We start from the raw sequence: 19,614 nt of genomic DNA, 5'->3' as shown, positions 1-19,614 counted from the left end.
CCAGCATTGTGAACTTTCTCCAATGAAACCTGAAGTTGTGAGGCAATCAGGTAAATCCATATACAAATCTAGAATTAAATCAACTGTCTTGCATGACTTCTCTTGGCCCGCAACCCTTTCACTGCAATGCAAAAGTAAATACTTTTCTTTTTTCCTAGGAGGACCATAATTGTATAATCACAGCTTTATATGTATATTTTTGGTTTAGAATGAAACTTACACAAGCTGTCTGAAAAACTTTGCTTAAGATTCAAGGAGTTTTGTGCTTATTACTATAAGAAGGAAGAATTTCTGATAATAACAAAATAAACTCCCCTATATTCTTATGTATTTTCTGCAGGTAGGTAATTTTTTGAAAAATTTCCAATAAAATTAAAAGTCAAATTGTTTCATATTCCATAAATAGTACTACATAATTTCCAAGTTTCTACAGATTTCTAATACTAGGGCTTCACAAATGTGAATGGACATGCTACTTATTATAGATCTCATGGTCTTCATAGTACATGCAGTCTTGGAAATATGCCTACATTTTAATTAAGAGCAGGGAAAAATCAGAAGTGCAATGCTTTCTCTTCCCCACAAAGGCAGAATCACACCTTAGCCAATATCACACATTCTAAAACTAGATAATAAAGTATCATTATGAAAAATTTCTTGTGGGGGAAAAAGGAGAGCACCTGATGAGAACTTTGTCTAAGATGTCTTTTCCTCAAGGTAATTTTTGGCATTGTGGTTAAAGTTCTGTGCTAAGGAAAAGGCCTCCATGAATCATGTTGTTGATTAACTGTAGGTATTTAAATGTTCTAAGTTTTGTGGTTTTGACGGATTTGTATATGATTGTCTAATTTTAATATATATATTAGAAAAATCTCTGATCAAGAGTATTATCGTGTATATTTTCTGCAATACTGCATACGACTAGAATCAATATTCATTCAGAGGGCTTTTGAGAGAGAAGTCCTTTTTCAAGAATGGGATAATTCAGAGCTGTAACAGAATCTTGGATGCTAGAGAAGGGATTATACGTTAATTTCCAATCAATTCTTATGATAATACAAGATTGTTCAAGACATTGCAGCTTCTAGTGTTTTGCCCGCTGCAATAAGGAGGGCTGCTGTCATTTTGTGAGACATTTGCAATGCTCACAATAACTCCTTTCCCTCTATTTTCAGCAAAAATGTGATTACATTCCCATAGACCAAACTGAATAATTTATGTACTCAATTGTTGTTTATACCTTCAGATACTTATAGATAATTGACATTACATTCTGTGACATTATAGTTTTTCTTACTTATCTACATATTTATTTTACTTACCTAGCAGAGAAACAAAATCACTTGCACAGTAGTTGCCTAGGTTTTGATTTTGAAACCTTTCAACCCACTGAAATACTGTAATTAATTGTTTAATATACTAAATTTTTCATATTAAATTTCACTCAGTTCTTGTTCACATTCCTGTTATGTACATTTCTTTTCAGAGCCGGAGTTGCAGTACATGTTGATTTAGTATTGCCTGCATATTCAAGTAGCTTTTATTTATTTAACTAGAAGACTTTGTAATGAAATTTACAGTCATCTTTGGAGTGCTGAATTCTCTTGAAATTAAGCCTAAATATTTGATATTTTTTTCTAGTTTAAATATTTCTTTCATGAGGGGAATAGATACAGTGAATGAAAAAAGATTACCCTCTTCTTTTTTCTTTAAAGTATCACTATTACCAAATGGTATTTTTCCAATCACTTATTACCTCCTCCCATTTCCATGGCTCTTCAGAAATTGTGAGTAGTATAGTGAGCTCATTAACTTATTGCCTTCATGCATTAGAATACATAGCTGGGATAGCTAATTTGTATAGATTCATAAAGTATTATCTGCTATTCTCCAATGGTAATTTTCAAATATTAAGAAGTATATTTAAAAAGACTAAATTATCTTATACTCCTCAAGATTTCAATGTTATTTCACCACAGCCAGACACACTCTGAAACATGGAACAAGAGAACAAGCAAAACATGCATTAAGAAATCTGTTCTGTAGAGTTTATAATATTTATCCCAGTCTGAGTGCTTTGTCTCACCATATTCCATGTTATGTTGAGGGTACATCTGCTTTCAGAGTCTTTAGCCAATAGTACAGTTGTCACCATAATATGCAGCAAGCAGAGAAAATGAGAAATCTTTAAGTTAGTCTAAAAAAAAAAAAGTTGAAAAAAAGTCATTGAATGCTTCAGAAAAAAAGTAGGTAACATGCATGTTTCAAAAATCATTTTAAATCTGACAAAAAGGCAATCAAGTCTGGTAGGATGTTGATACAGTTCAATTCCACGGAGAATTCGAGTTGTTATAATCTGTGCATGTTGAAGCTTGTGAACGGCAAACCGCTGTATCAGAGAGGCCTAAAAACAGGGTATTACAATAATCCAGACTTGATGTTATAAAAAACATGAATCAAGAGCTCAGCACCCTGTGGAGACAGTAAGCTTTAATCTTTACCCACTACTAAATTCCTGAGATGGTATTAGGTGCTTATGACTCTCAAAGTCTTATCATGTGTACTGAGCTGAAAACAGTAACTTTTCTGTTGACATTATTTAAACCATGTAAGATTCTACTTACTCTACTTCAATTAAATGATCTTTAAAGCTCTCTTTTTATATTGATTAGGATTTCTCAGGCTGTCATTCATAACTCATATTTCCAGCAGCAAGATCAATGCAATTACTTTTTTTCTTTACCTTTCTAGCAATAAGATATTTTTAAATAGAATTGACAAGAGTGCTCCAAGAGTGATTTTGTCAAAACAGGGTAAAAGGCCTTTAAAGGAATATTAGTGCTCCTTTTTATATTAAGATTATAGTGGAAGAAAAGGTCTCAACATTTTTTTAACTCCTTCTATGATGCCACCTCAAGATCACAGATTTGGAGTGATAAGCGGAACTTAACGTAGTTGGGTCAATAAGTAAGGAGGAAATAGTTCCAGACTTTAAAAGTGTTTGTATTATTCCCTGAAATTGTATCATCTGATGCTGTGGAAATCTTAAATGGCATGATTTTTCATACTGGATTATCAATATTATTCAACAGAAAGAAAAAAAAAAATAGTAGAACATTTTCTGTTTTCTTAGATAAGCTGTATTTACGAGAGATGCACGGATTTATATTGCCTAGCTCCAGACATGAAAATTTAAGATTACCTGAGCTGGAGCTAAAACTTAATTCCTGTTTTATGTAAGGGACAACTTAACACAAAATATAGCAGAGACAAGATGGAAGAAAACCTGAAAAAAATAAATTAATAAAGGACAGAAGAAAATGATCACAGACACAGATGAAAAACGAAAAAGGGGTGGAAACAACAAGGAAAAGCAAACAAAAATTCTGGTGTTCCTAATATTTGTGTAAGAAGATCATCCACATGTCCTGGCCTAGAATTAAGGACTTCTCTATCTTTATGAATATTGATAGTGTAGATTTAGCTTCAGCTAGGTTGAAATTAAAATTAATTTCCCATGATAAACAATTGGCTTATAATAGTGACAGAAAAGTGAACATATATTCTTTTTATGCAGTCCTTATTATGTAAACACTTTTCAGGTTGGAAAAGAGTGTAAGTGAGGGTTGTTTGGTTGGTTTTATTAATCCGAGGAGCAGGAGACCATTGTCACAGGATACTTTTTCAGTTTTGTTTTAAATACTAAAATAAATTAGGAGGTCTTCACATTGTTTATGTTGCAAGTATTTTGAAACTGGAATGCTTTGATCAACAAGAACAGTTGTAATTTTTTCATTGAAATCATTTCCAAAAATGTTGAAAACTCTGTTATCAGTTCTGAAGTTAATGGTAGGGAACACACTTGCTAACCTTTTGCTATACACCCTAAACTGTCTATGCTATAACTTTGGAACCTTATTTTAGACGCTGACCAGACAGTGGGGTGATATAAGGTAATCAGATCACTCAGAACTTGAGCTGAATGATATTTTATTTTTGTGTTATTTGTTCCTCAAAAATGCACTTTCAGAATAGCTGAAATGAGAACACAATGCTGAAACAGTATTTTGAAATACTGAGAAATGTTTCAACGGTTGCAATAAAAGCCAAGGAAATGAAGGACTACATTCGCAAAACTGCCACAGAATGAAAATGGTAATTTATCCTCATTTCCCTCAGTATCTCATAGGTTAGACTATTCTCTTACGAAACAGAGGACTCTGTTTCAGATCTCTTTTCAGCAGCTTTTACCCATTGTGTTTCACCTACCTGGCAAATGTTCTAGGCTCCAGATTGTAGTTATTTTTATTTTTGGTATCTGATACAATTACTATTTAAGTAGTTCATACAAAGTTCTATTTATCGGTGCGTTTGTGAATTATTCGGTCTAGTGTGAAGGACTATGGTGGGTCATCTCACACAGATGAAGGATATGAATCTAAGTGGGTTTTATTTTTAAAGCTTGCGTTAGAAAAAGAGAGAGAAAACAAAGGTCCTTATTACTTTTCCTTCTAGAAGTTCCATTTTGGGGCACGTGAAATTAGACCCACAAATATTAATGGTAGCCTTAATTTACAAATTGCATGAGCTACTAGTAGAGAAAAGGACTTTCGGTACTCTCAGTAGCTATTTTGGCATCTTACAATGACCTTAAACCCAAGCTTACTGCTTTTTAAAGCACATAAAGGTGTCACCACCTGTAAAAGTGTGATGAGCAAAGGAACACTGAATATGTTCCTATATCAGGTAGAGGGAAATATCAGCTGAATTTTTCCTTTACAACATGAAGGCAGGCATAGATTCCAATCAGCGGTGCCTAAGGAAGATGTTACTGTCCTTTACTCAGTGCCTATTACAGTTCAAAATTCAGCTTGTGTAAGTTCTGGAAGCAAAAAGAAACCTCCCTGCAGTTGTGCAGCTGTTACTTTGTTCAAGGGGAAAATAAATTCAGCTAAACTAAAACAAATGACTGTTGTTGGCAACAATGGCAAACGCTGTTTTGTGACTTCTCCAACTCCGGGGATGTGGGAACAGTTTTCTGACACTGGTCCCTGTTTACCAGGCTGTAAATTTTATTCCATGCAGTGTCTGCACCAATAATCCAAAAAAAACCCCAAAACCATCAGAAACCACATCTTTGAAAATATTGTTCTTTGTTTTTCTACTTAACATAGCATTATGCATAACAGATGTGTTTCATAACAATAATGGAAATAACAATGGAAACCAAACAGACCACATCTTTCAAGAGTACGTTTGTGCAGAAGTAAAGATCATACTGGCTTATGGTATTTGACGTTAAGCCAAGTATGAACTGCAAGAACATCCTTCTTAGATTTAAAAAGATAGCACACATCTGTTTTCTAAGCCTTGATATTTGCAGGCGTAAGGAACCGCTTACAAAAAACTGCCATTCTTATAGCATCCAGGAAGAAAACACCTTAATATACACAAAAAATAACAAAAATAAAGGACAAATTTTTCAGCAAGCTTCTTAAATAAACTCTGAAAATTAGCAGAGAAATATAAATGAAAAGAATTTTTTACTGTACTTGTCCATTACAAGCAGAGTCTACAGGAATCTAGTTATAATACTAATGAATGATAATGTTTTCATCCCTTTTTTTCAATATCGCTGTGCATATTGGTAGCCCAGAGCGGCAGGATAATCAGCAAGGGTCTTTCTTTTGGCAGCACTGGAAGGATGCTAGGCCCTGTGAGTGGTGATGCAGTCTCTCAGTTCTGGCGCTCGGTGATCATCTGTGTGTCTTTCTCTCCAGTAAAAGCTGTGGGACTAGAAGACTACATCTTGCTTTGAAAACATCCTGCCATGTTATGCACTAGCAGAATTTGTTTTCAACCAAAAACATAGCTCTGCTACATTAAGTATTGTGTTCCTATGGTTTAATTTTGTTGTAGGAATTAGGCTGCACAAAGATGGTTTCTTAGTTTGTAGCAGAGACGAAGGGCGTTATTATCCATTGTCAGTGATGTGAGTTACTCACTGTCTGTGGTGAAAAAACGGAATCAGTAATATCTGTTTACAGCAAGAAACGATTAGATTAATGCTGTAAGAGCTTCTGTTTGTTTTCCTTTGTTTCAAATGTATACTGAATAAGAGAGCATAAAAGCCCCTTGAACGTCAAATGCTGGATATGTAAAACGACTGCCACTACACTGAAACAATCAATTAGATCTGCTGCCGCCGCCACTCCCAAATTCTCTTTGTGCAGGGGCCGCCCCAGTGCCTTCCCTCCAGCGCGCGGGGCCTCTCAAACCCACATGTGAGCTTTTGCACGGGCTGCTACAGACTGGGTGCTGGGTGCATTAGAAACCCTGGAGCATATAGAGACATATTAGGGGAGCTGATGCCTCGGGACCCGCTGGAAGGTTTACTGAATGCTAAGCACACCTGAGGAAATATATGCAAATTTTCCTTTTTAGGAGAGAAGAAATTTAGGTTCATTTCCTCCTCTTGACTCAGATTTTGGAAGAGAAATTAATTTCTGATGGAGAACAATTTCCACATCCTCTCTATAATGAACATCCTTTTTTTTTTTTTTTTTTTTTTTTTGGTCTCCAGAATATATCTAAACAATGGATTTATTATTCAGCAATTATGTACTTTTATTTTTTGTCATCTTCCTATTGGGAGAACCGAGGTCAGAATTCAAACAGTATATATTTAAATACTGTTCAACCCTGTGAGAACTACTGTTGCTGTAATACTTGAGTTGCATGGATTTAATTATTCTCCTGGAGAATTTGTCTTTAAAATTAAATACTGCCATGCCTTGCAAAAAAAAAGCTAAATGTACATTTATTCCATGTGGTTACTGCCTTTGCTGCATATCTGTCAAACAAATAAATACATAAACAATTCACTGAGTTAAGAAGGGCTATCCTTAAATAAGGAAAATGATTGTTAGATTGTTATTTCCAACCAGATTATTATTGTGCATTTATTCTTAACTGCCCTCTGTTACAGGTTTCATTATGCTGCCTGTTAGAAATGACAGTCTGACAGCTCTGTTGTTTCTCTGGGTCAGTTTTATCTCAGTTATTGAATACACAAACCTCATTAACTTGCTGCCAGACCTCCAGAATTGCATGGATTGCTGTCTGCAAATAGAAGGAATTAGTAACAAGTAGTTTTGCATTAATTTTATTGTTCTGATGGGTTTTAGGGGAAAAAAAAAAAAAAGTGGTTGGGTGTGGGAAAAAGGGGCTCTTAGTCTGGGTACTTCGGTACATACTGAATATATGTGTAATATTTGTGAGTGATTTTTCACATATAGCACAGATTTTTGTTCCACTAAAGGAACCGAATACATTTTCAGATCACCTCCAAAATCTTGGCCTGCATCTAGTCTACTCCTCTTTTTTTTTTTTTTTTTTTTGTAACTCCATTACTTTAGGGCAGCTGGATTATTACAGCACTAAGCACCTCTTCTGTTAACTAAAAAGTACCTCACATATCTAGCAGTAAAAATGATACCTTGTTCTGCAGTGGAGTACACCTTGTTCCCCAGTGCACCACGTGCCCGAATCAGTCTGTGTTTATGCTCAAGGGGATCCTGATTACTATTCCGTAGTCTTTTGCTATTGCTCCTAAAAGTCAGCTGAGAGTTAAGTTTTTTATATAACAATCAAAAAACTCTAGCCAAAAAGCAGCTTGCTTATTATTGCACACTAATTTTGGGTAAAGAAGAGATAGGTACGTATGCACGCTACTAGCAGTTCACTAATGTTCAATATATACTCCCCATTTTTTTACAACTAGAAATGCTATTGATGGCACTATTTAAACACTGAAAACTTCATATTTCCTTCAGCTGATTTAAATATTTATAATGGGGATATACGCTGGCGTGACCTGTTGCTTAAATGACAACTCACTGGTCTATGTGCAACAGACTGATCTTTGTGCTTCTTTTGTCCTCTTGCTGTTTCTATGAAGACTGACCTAGCACTCCGTTTCAGGCTGCTTTCACTTTCCCTGTAAGTGACTGAAAACGTATCCAGAGCTGGCAAAGGAGGAATCTGGCTGTGCCTTGTTTTCCTTGCTACATCAACAGAAGGAAGAAGTGAAAAATCTCCAGTAAAAGCTCTAAGGTGAGGCTTCCCAGGCGATGTAGCGGGCCTTTGTTCCAGACTGTACAGATCACACAGCACAAAATAATCATGTGGGATGACTCCTTCCCTTTCTCCATGCATGTATTTCTCTCTCCCACCGTCTATTGTACAGAATATAAAGCAGCAAACCTTGCAGATATCTCTCTGTTGAATATTATTTGTGATTAAAGTGATTTCGAAACAAAGTAGGTTTCCATTTTGGGGACTGAGTATAGGCTAAGTATTTCTTAAATTATACTTGTCAGTTTGAATATAATATAATTTGATGATGTGCAAAATTGCTAGGTGTTTTTTCCGTTAGCATCGTGTTTGATGGTGAAAGCAGAGCCATATATGACATTATGATATGCCAGCATGAGAAGATTTATTTTGGCTTATTTAATATATAGCAAATAAAAAAGAGTCTTTATAGTGGAACTCTTAAACCTGCATTTTAACCATTTTTATTAATATGAACTAGGGGTCTTACCCCTAGATCACAAAAATCTACAAGACCACAGATAGTACTACTCTACTTAGGAAGAAATTGCAGGGTGGGTGAGGGCAAGGGGGAACTGTGTCTCCTCATCTGCAATTTCTTTCCAGATCAGGACTGAGGCATCTTGGCGGGACAGTAGAAGAAATCTCCAACATTTTACTGCTGAACTGTATATGTCAATGACTATGAGCAGTGCGTCAGCCATGAAGGCTATAAATCCAGCACTCCTCATGTTTTAAAGGGAACAACCACCTATTCACATTTTGTTTCCAAGGTGATAGACATAAAAAGTATCAAAGCTTTCAGCTAAGCAAATCAAGGCATCGTTGTGCAATGCTGTGTAAGTGGCTCAGGTAAGTAACACTAAATCTTTCAGTGACATTGAAAAGATTCCTATCAGAGACAAGCTTGTAGTCTCAAGAGTTCAGGTTTCTGCTTTGCTTGAGCTCTACAGGTTAAAATGTTTCAATGCATTGCTGAAAGTCGTCTAGATGCTGCACAGAAATAGAAGTTACAATGCTTAAGAATGCTGACTGCCCCGGGTGCTTGCTGCATATACGGCAGCACAGACATGATTTCTGTTTTCCATTGTGTTTTGACCTTCTGAATGAAATGGAATTTTTATAATGAAAAATCTTTATCTTTGAACTTAGTCTTGCCTCATGCATTAGGGTAAAATTAGCACCAAATAGTATAAACACACAGAGGGGTCAGATCTATCCAGTTTAGTCTATGTCTGATTACAGCGTAATTGTTCTCGGTTACAATAGCTACTTCTTTATTTGCATTAGTCATTGGCTCAGTAAACAGTACTGTTATCATGTAAAAAATATCTTCAACATTCTATGACAATCATAAACTTGACTTTACAGGTGATGTAGAAAAGCATTCTTAATCCCATCGTGCACAGAAAAAAACTGTAGCACAGGCTTGTTGAAATGACTATTTTCAGATACAACTGCCTAATATTAAGCAATTTAAGGTCAGATTTTTCAGATGAGGTGAGCATCTACAGCTTTTACTGAATAACTAAATGCCTTCATTTGACTGAGACTATCCAGTGAAACCACACTAATTGAAATACCTCATTTCTTCGGGAATACGTATGTTTCCAGAGAACTTTTTATGACACATAGGCAGAGGTGCCAGCTTTCTTACAAAAGCAGATCTCTGTAGGATGTTGATTAGGTACACAAATTCTTCTTCCTAATATCCGCTTTGTAAATATGTCCCAAGAAACAGAAGAAAGGCTGAAGTGCCTTGATAAATATATATAGTAAAAGGCATAGACACAGCAGGACAGAAAGACATATGGCAATATGTATGAAGAACCTTACTTGGCCAAAGAAATAAATGACATATGTAGTTTAGATACCTGAGTAGGGACAGTTTAGATGAAGATGAAAGATAGGCAAATTAAAACCTAAAAACCACTGAAAATTGGTATAAACCTCCTAGGCAAGACTTAGAAAGAAAAGGAAGATAAGGAAAGCCTATAAAAAGGATAGATCATTAATCATTGGAAATTCAATTAGTTAATATTGACTGGGCTGGCAATTATAGAATTGATAAGAAAGGGTACCTCTTCCTGGAGGTAATACAGGACTCTCTTCTGATACATTTTGTGGACTATCCAGTAAAAGTACAGGCTATTTTGTACTTACTCCTAATATTGCTGGGAAATAAGACAAGGATGATAAATAAGATAAAAGTTGAGAGTCATCTAAAGTCTAGTGATCACAATGTCATCAGAACTTCAAATGCCCTTGAGGTTATAAATGTGAAAGGCAATATCTCAAAATCACTGGACTTTAAAATATAAATAAATAAAAATAGAGAGTGAGTGAATGTGGAATGAGTTGAAAAAAAAAAAGTTGATTAAAATCAATTTCAGTTTCAGGAATTTAGTATGAAAAACTAGCTAGCTAGCACAGATGCAGCCCTGAGAGCTGGCCCTCAAGAGACCTTATTTCATGAGAAACTGCTGGATTTTTATTCTCCTGGATGGTGGCTAACGGGTGTATTTTAGAAATAATTTCTGTGGTCTCTTGGGAAATATACCAGCCACACAATTGTTTCTCATGAAGACCTTGTCTGTTGCTTCAGAAGACCCTGTTTACTTACATCAATGCTTGAAAATGACATGTTTCAGTTCAAAGGGGGCAGATTACAATAAAGAATTAATTATACTGCTAGAAAAAGGAGCAAATAGATGCATTTGCTGAAAACACTAATGACTTTGCAGACATTCCTGTTAGAATAGGATTAACTTTATGGTCACAGAAACAATACTGCAACCATCTTGAGTTACGTGAAATGAACAGGTTGAGAAGAATAAAGTAGTGAGCTAACATATCACTGAAGTCAAGAGGGGGTTCTCTTAAAAAAATGGTATCATCTCATAATTTCATAGGACAGGGAAAGCTTATGTTTGTCAGAGCTTGGCTAAATTAAAAACGGTGTTTGCTGCAATTTTTTTCTTTAGCTTAGTGGCTTTGGTCTTCACTGGTCTTAGTAATAGCTACTGGTCAGGAACGTGCAATCTGCCAAACTGCAGGTAGTAGAGTCAAAATTTTCTTTTTTCTTTCAGTAGGACAAAACAACTGTAATATGCAAAGACATTTTCTCTGCCCACCTTTTAAGACAATACTTCCCAGTGTTATGATCTGCTTATAAACAATAGCTCAGTGGTTAAAGTACTTTCATGAACCACTGGAAATTAGACTCTATTTCACTAACGTGGATGAAGGAGTTGAACTCTAAGGCCTCGTGTTCTGAGTGAATGAATACTTGGATCACTAGGCTATTGAATAGAAATACCAAGGATTCATTTTCAGAGATTCAGGAAATTCTATGAAAGCAGCTTTATCATTCTTAGGAAGTGTTTGAAATTAAAATTAACTTTAAAGCAATATGAATATTTTATATAACACACATTTTTCCTGTTTATGGCTTATGTTTAGGAAACAATAAATACATTCTATTAAAAGCAGTTGTCCCAACTTCCCTGCCCGCCCCCTGTTTTTTTGTGAGGGCAAGGGGAGTAGTTTGGTTTGGGTTTCTGACTCAGCCGTTGAAGGGAAGAATCAAATAATCCTCTAAATTTAATGATAAAAAGTGAGATGCCAAGCCACTGCTCTGGAGAAGATGGAACGGAGTTTATAGCTACTGTTTATAGCTGTGGGTTTATATTCCAAATATTTAAACCATCTTCTTTACATTTAAGAAAACTGTTTTAGTTAGCTAGATGGTTTCCTGGGTTCAAGATGGTAACATTAGTGTGTAGTTGTTTCTTTCATAGACCAAAAGCTTCCTGCTGTGAGCCCTTTTCCTACTTCATTGTGGCCGAACCTGGAACTTTGGCCTCTTAGCCTACAGTGACAGCTGAGGTGTTTCTTTGCAAATTACATCAACTTCAGATCCTGTGTTTGACAGGGCATTAATGTACACATATCTCAAGAAGCTTGCTTTTGCAACATACTTTTCAGAAGTTTGATAAGGCAATTCTAAGTAAAAAGTTATTGAGGAAGAGCAGTTCAGGTATAGGGCTCAGGGAACAAAGAGCTAATCATATTTCTTTATGGCAGACTGAAGTTTAAAGATATATCAATTACAATTAGACATTATCAAAATAGCTGAGATTTTCTTGACAGCATTAGGAACATTTTAGGTTTCATGTCTAGTGAATGATACCCTTAAAATCTTTGGAGCTTGTAACATAAAATCTGAAAATCATCTTGCATTTCTAGAGTGGTTTGGGTAATGAATCACCCAAGATTATTTATTATAAAACTCAGTGGGTCGGGTTTTTTCCTCTAGAAAGATGACTTTCTTTTTTCTTAAAATGTGATTCTGCAGTTTCAGTTGAATTGCAAAGTACTGCATGATCCGTGAAGTAGGCAGTACCACGCAGCACATTTTGACTTTTATCAACAGCTATTATAACAGTAGCGTGTATTATACCTCAGTGGTGCTACATGCAAATACTGTATGTGAAATACTGTATAATAACAAAAAGATGAGTAAAGGAGTTAGTGGAATTGTTACAGCAAGAAAAGACAAGCAGCTGGAAAGTATTCAAGTATAAATAGAACCACATACTGAAGCCTTGAAGAAACTGCTGTAAGCGAAGTAAGGAGAGGATTCCTATAAGAATATACGTGTGAGATGAGGGGGGTTATTCCGAGAAAAGTCACTGCTTTGAAACCATTCGCCATGCTGTTGCAATTACACTTGAGGGGCTTTCCTTAAGAAAGAAATTGCAGTCAGTCAAACTGATATTGTTTCTCTGTGTTGAAGGAGCTTGACTTGCTCTCTACAGATTAGTTTATGAAAATAAGATAAATACTTTAGGCCTGTTGTTTGGGGTACCAGATGTATGGCAATAGCTAGGGGTATACTCGGTTAGTGATGTCTTGGCTGGAGACATACATTTCCAGCCTTTCTCTTCACTGATCTGCGGTGAGACTGCTGATATGGGAGGAGTAGCCATGGCATCAGGTTAGTGAATCTATTTCAGAGTTAGAGGCATAGTTTTGAGTCAGATTAACCTGTCTCAGAAACAGAAAGAGTTGAGTAAAACTCCTGTGTATGTGCTTTGATGTGTCACTATCGTATTCATGTTTTACTATTTTACCAAATTAAGTTCAAAAATAGATGTGAGCATATGTTTATATAATACTGTTAGGGAGCTGTGATACTGTTTCTACTAAGGTTTGCAGGTTTTGCTGAATACTGCAAATTTCTGATGCATTTCACTGCTGCTGTTTGGGTTTGGCTTGATTCTGAGACTCTCTTTTTCTAGAGGTGGTCTAGAGGCAGGTCTCTGTTTTGGTGGGGAATATGGTCATTCCCAGGCTTGAATTTTTTGCCAGGACAAACAGAAATACATGGAAATACAAATGAAAGATGGAAAAACTAACTAAACCTAAGCTCTTAGATTTGGCATAAGACTTTCACAGGCAATACCATCAGCGCTTAGGCTATTGAACCTTGCACGGATTCTGGAGTCCAGGTCCATGAGCCAAGGTTCTCGTGAAAGATGGTGTGCCCAACACACTACAAGCGGCCGTGCTGGAAGTAGTACAGCCACATCAGCTTTGTAGCCAGGATAATGATGTCTTTTTTCCAATCTTCCTGCTGAAGAATTTGGTGGAAAAATATTGTTTTCACTCTCCAAGCCTGCAAAAAAGATGGACAGAAAGAAAAATACTAAATTGAATGGTTATATCAGAGAAACTTTTTAGTGGTTTTGGCTTTGGTTAGTTGCATGACAACTCTAGAACCATTTATCACATCAAATTAATTTTGCAAATTAACCTGTGGTACTACAGAATATGGAATATCTCAATTATGGAAATGTGGTTTCCATTACTATTCCATTATTATACCATCCCACTTACAACTTTATGATAATAAGTGCAGGGCATAACTTTCACTGATATTATCACACCCAAAATTGCTCCTTCTGCTGCACATTATTTTATAGAAGCTGTTAGGTGCACCTGCTTAGAACTTATACTGCAAAGTTAAATAATATTTCAGAGAGAGAGAGATATTTAATGTCTGGAAAAATTATGAATGCCTAGAAATGATTAATTGATGGTGTCTAGATGGTATGGTGATAGGCCTCTCAGAAAGACTTATATAATTATAATGGTGAACTTTGGTGTAAGATATGATAGTACTATTATTTCCCACTCTATGTCATGGAAGATTAACTGTTTACTTTGGATAAAGTGACTCTGTTCATTTTCAAGTATTAACTCCTCAGTAGGACCTTCATCAATGCCTTCAGTTTTCTCTTTCATAGCTGAATCACAAGTCTATGCTATTTTCTCCAGCCAGGGCATGCCCACGCAGGTGAATGCAATGCTGTGCTGCTGTACTGCAGAGTGATTATTGGAAACAGCAAAAAATAACAAAGCGTACTAGTCATGCTAAGCGAGATGGGATGAGACAGCTACTGTGCTTCCAGTCCCTGAGCTAGCTGGTGGTGTGCTCATACGGCACTGTGCTATGTACACAAATTATGGTTTCTGGGAGAGTGAGAAAGAGTTGAAATTAATCTTTCTTGTTTTAGACAAAGTGACTGTGATCATAAAATAGTCATAGAGTTTTAGGTGCTGCAGTATCAGCCAGTGCTGTGCAGATATATCAAAGGTCTGAGCTTTCTAGCAGCTGATTCTAGCAGCTTCCATGTTTCACCCTATTCACCTCAGTACTGCCCATTCTTTCACACTCTTTAGTAGTCACTGAGGCTTCCCCACCGTGACTTTTTTGGCTGTAGAATTGTATGTCCTAGGTTCACAAAATGTTGACTGTAACAGCTTAAAACCCCCAAATTACAGTCAGATAAACACCCATCATGAGTGCTTGTTGTAAAAAGATCGTATGGCTTCTCGAAAAACATGCATAGAGGCAGCAAAGACTACATTTTTAACAGTGGACAAGGCATGATAGTAGTTTTAAGAACCTAAATTTGAGAAAGTAGTCCCTGGCACCAGAGGAATGCCAGTCATCTTTAGAGCAGGCAATTAACATGCGTGACTCTGGAATCCTCTCTGGGTTTATGTGATAAAACACCGTGAGGTTGATTGGACTGCTTTTCCCTGCAAAATGCAGCTTCCCTTTGATTCTGAGGAAAGTCCTAACTCTAATTATAAGGTCCTGCACAAATCCTCAAGAGAGGTAAGCAGAGGTCCCTGTACGTTGGATCTGTCATCGTTTTCTTATAACAGCTCTATTATGGATAATTCCCTGGAAGTCAGCTGTAAAGCTCAGCAGGTCCCCTCCTGATATCCTTCACATTTGGATAATTAACTGAGCTGTTTGAACAACAGAAACTTTATAATGTTCAGCAGTGGGAGTCTTGCAGCTGATCAGCTTTACCTTCATCAGCACTTGTCATTTTAACACTTGAAGGGTAATGTTTCAGGATGAATATAATCTTCAGCAGGAAAAGAAAAGATTTTAAATGTACAGGAAAATAAAGGCTTCAATAAATTTATTATGCAGACTGTAATACTCCTTGTGCTGCGTTGCTCATGTACTCTGTGCTGCTGTCTAAGAAGGATTTAGTCAACCTTGTATCTGTACAAAATAGGCTTTGCTTCATTGCAAGGGAAAAACAAGTAAGGAATCCTCACAGAAACCCATCCTCGACATCCTGAGAAATAGCATGCATGAAACCTTCGTGCTGATCACAGCAGTCTTTTCCAGGCAAAACTTAGTTTGTTTAGAAACAGTAAAATGAAATAGCTTCTTATTTTTTTTGTTCAATTCATCTGATAGTTAACAATTATCCAAGTACCAAGCCTTTCTGTGGAGCTTAAAGGAGCAAAGTTGTCAGTTTCTACTGAAATTCAGGGCAATGGGACACTGAAATTTAAGACTATTTGACATTTATTTATTATCCAACTGCCACAAAGACTGCTTGTAATTATTTAATGTCCTGAGAAATGGTTGCAGTAGGTAATTATTGATTATAGTGAGACGTTATTGTTTTGATGGCTAAATGTAACTGGAATAAGAAATATGTTCTAAAATACAGCAAAAGCAACATATGCGTAGTGGCTAGGAATATTTCTTGAAGCAGTTTAACCAAATTTTAATGACCTACAGTGGAACTACAAAAAAAATCTTCAAAGGTTTAATCATTAGTCTTAAGCTTCTGGATGCATGGAGGCCTACAGACCATAAATATAACCTAACAGAATACTGTAAGTAAAAGGAAAAAAAAAGTTCTCTATATCAATAATAATACGTGTTGTCTTATATCCTGGTTATGAGCATTTCCATGGATGAATTTGTAAGAATAGGCATTGATTCCCATAAGATTCATACTAATGAGGTTAAGATGCACTATGCTCAGGTCAGGTTAATGTTTGCCTTCTGAAGAGAATTGTTCAGCATTTGGTTTTGGGTTTTGGGTTGTTTTTTTTTTTTTTTTTTTTCTTTTTTCCCCTGTAGCTTGGATAAGAGCAAGCATAGTAAACATTGTGCTATATGAGAATGACTGATAGCAGAGAGGCTGTTTGTTGTTATAAGCCATTCTTCTTAGCACAAAATAGACTGCTTTCTATAAGATAAGTAGAATGCCTTTTCAGTTAAAGAGGTGCCAGTTTCTCTAGGTCTTCACACTCCTTTGAGCTGTGAACCTATTCTTTAACAATACAAGCAATGTCTAGGCTTGTTAGCATAGCCTCCCATGATAATATTTCTTTATCCTAATAAAGTGAAAGAATATGTAGTGTAATAAGTCACTCTGCAACCAGGTTAACTTAAATATTTTATTAAGACAGGGGCCATTAAACTGTAGCTGCAGTTAGATAAAACAAAATTCAATGTTAACCATATCAGGATTTTCTCTGACACCTTTCTCATATTGCTTTACATATTTTTCCGTAATACGTAAGACACATTTCTCTCAAGTGTCACTGATCTCTTTCTTATAAATGCCTCGTTCTAGAATTGTCCCTGCAATGTACAACTCTACAAACAAAAAATTAATATACTGAAAGGCTTTAATCACCTTATAGAGCTCAGATAAGCCAATATTAAAACACGTTTATGCATGAACAACTAATAGCTAATAATTGAAAGAAATTACATGCAACTCTAGAAACCATTTCTTAATTGTTACTCATTAAAATAAATTATGGTATATTATCCCAATTACAATGCTGAAAATAGAATTTAGCAGCAGTTGTTCTGTCACTTTACCTTTCATTTTAGCTTTTTATGGCTGTTATGTTTTGAAAATAATTTGTCCTAATCAGATGGTGTTATATTTTACCAGCTAGTAGCTACACCTCCTTGCAAGCATATCCTTAGAGAGGCATTGGGTTAAGCATTAAAACTTACACTCATTAGAGCTAATTGAATGTTATTGGAATGAACATGAAGAGCTGCTGCTGTGGTTCAGACAACATACAAATCTATAGATTCTTATAATTGCATAGCTATCTACTACCTTATTTATTGTGGGCCATACAGTATTAGTCTGGAGAGCTGATGCTGAAAAATTGATTGAACCTAGATGTAAGCTAAATAGCAAATACTTTGTTATTATTACAGTGCAGGTTCTGCTCATTCAGTGAACGTGGCTTTTGCAATAACACCTGAAACACTGAGTATAAAACTGCATGGAACTTCTTAAATGCTATGTAGTCACACATATGCTCTGTGTAAATATTGCCTTTACCGTAAGATCAGCTATTGGGAACCTCTGTACTGCTCCCAAGCATCATCAGCTGAGTGCCTCACCTGGAATTAGGGATACCCAGCACTAAGTGGTATAGAACCCAAAGGAGGAGAGCAAGCCAAAGTAGGAGCAGTTTGAGCATCTGCAGTTCCCAAAAGTTATGGGTCCTCAACACTTTCCGAATTTGGCCTGTTTAATGTGAAAGATTAGTCATTTGCTTGAATTCACTAATCCATAATAACTCCAATATAAAACAAGTTCTGGGTCTCTTGCAATTCGGTTACAATTTACCACCTACCTTCTCGTTGTTGTTAAAACCAATGTCTTTGGTGCCAACACCATAACCACACAGGAAAACTCCTATTTCATTTTAGTCTGAAATTAAATTGTTTCAATTATGATATGCATTTTTCAAGAATATGATTCTAATATTATTTTCTGTTTCTCATGGTTTCATTCTTGCCTTGTATTAGTTAATTCTACTGTCTCAAGCTGGCTCTGTAAAGGATAAATATAGCTTAAGGTATGGAGACATCTACATTATGCAGTGGAATTAGTGAATTTTCCGAAGTGACATCAAACTGAGCTGACAGAAAATATAACTGAAAATCTTTCCAAGTTTATAGATAAGCTTCTCCTTTAATAAACTTATTTATGTTTATTAAGTAGCATTTGGCACCTACAGGAATGACTATAAAATTGGTATAATGGTTTTCCAGAACAGCTGCTGGGTGGGCGAAGTTGGGGATTTTGGAAGATTGCTGTCCTCTGCTCCCTTTTGCCATGATCTCTGCTTGTATTAGGCATGATTGCATTACTAACTCTGGCCGGCAAAGTGTTTACTTTTGGGGCTAACAACAAATATTTTCCTCTTTTCACCCCAGCTTGAAATGTTTGTCTCCCTTCATCTGTTAAAAGATGCGTGTCCTTCAGGAATGTGTGTCATACAAATAATTAACGGGAGGGAAAAGGAGAAAGGGGACTAATCCAGTGCACATTTAAAATGAAGATGGGAGCCAGAGACATTTGGATTATGCCCAGGAAACATAAAAGTTAGAAAATAATTTCTATTTTCAGCGACACTGTAAACTAGGATCTGTCTCTTGTCTTGTTTCTGCTTTCTCTGGAGGAGGCTGTACTACATAACTGAACAAGTATTTTTTGTAAGTCGAACTTTAGAGACTTTATAAAACAGAATCTCTATTTTTTTGCTTCACTTACTGTTTCTCTCAGGGGTTGCTACAAAAGGAAGGAAAAACCTTTATACCAGGAACTCTCCATCATTTAAGTTATGTCCTTCCATCCATAGTACTATTATACGGACTGATATGAAAAGTAGATAGAAAGAGCTGATACCATTAGATGAACTCTCTCAATCTCTGTTTTACTTGTGTTTTCAAGTTTTCGTTTACTTGTGGTCAATACAGGTCACTGAGACTGAAAAGTGAGGAAGCCTGGAAAGAAAAGGAGGAGCCTGGAAAAATGCAGGCAAGAAAGAGACAGAAGAAATGGAGAAGTGGAGAGGAATACACTAAGAAGTGAAGGTAAACAAAAGTGTCATGAATGTATCTATGTGGGTGCGAAATATTAAAACACTTCCCTTCTCTCTCTTCTCAAAAATATCCCCAAACTTTCTGTTAAATGAATATGTTCAACCACTGACATTTAGGAATTATCATAATGAAGAGTTAAGGTTGATCTCCAGCTGCACCATCCCTGGTGTCTAAGCTGTATGGTATATTCTTTAATGACACTGTATCTTGGTAATTTTTTGTACAAGTTCATTATCACTAAT

At 36.1% G+C, this 19,614-nt stretch overlaps 1 long non-coding RNA gene across 1 annotated transcript; it reads left to right on the top strand.

Annotated features, from left to right (window-relative positions):
* The first annotated feature begins 7,983 nt into the window (after positions 1-7,983).
* On the top strand, positions 7,984-19,312 carry LOC129206473 (uncharacterized). Its single transcript, XR_008577156.1, has 3 exons — positions 7,984-8,115; positions 8,722-8,967; positions 19,247-19,312. It is a non-coding gene; the product is annotated as an uncharacterized LOC129206473 (long non-coding RNA).
* Positions 19,313-19,614: the final 302 nt, after the last annotated feature.

This window comes from Grus americana, chromosome 4 (assembly GCF_028858705.1).
Source record: "Grus americana isolate bGruAme1 chromosome 4, bGruAme1.mat, whole genome shotgun sequence".
Taxonomy (NCBI): Eukaryota; Metazoa; Chordata; class Aves; order Gruiformes; family Gruidae; genus Grus; species Grus americana.
The sequence above is the reverse complement of the archived record's forward strand: the minus strand, read 5'-3'. Positions and strand labels throughout refer to the sequence as shown.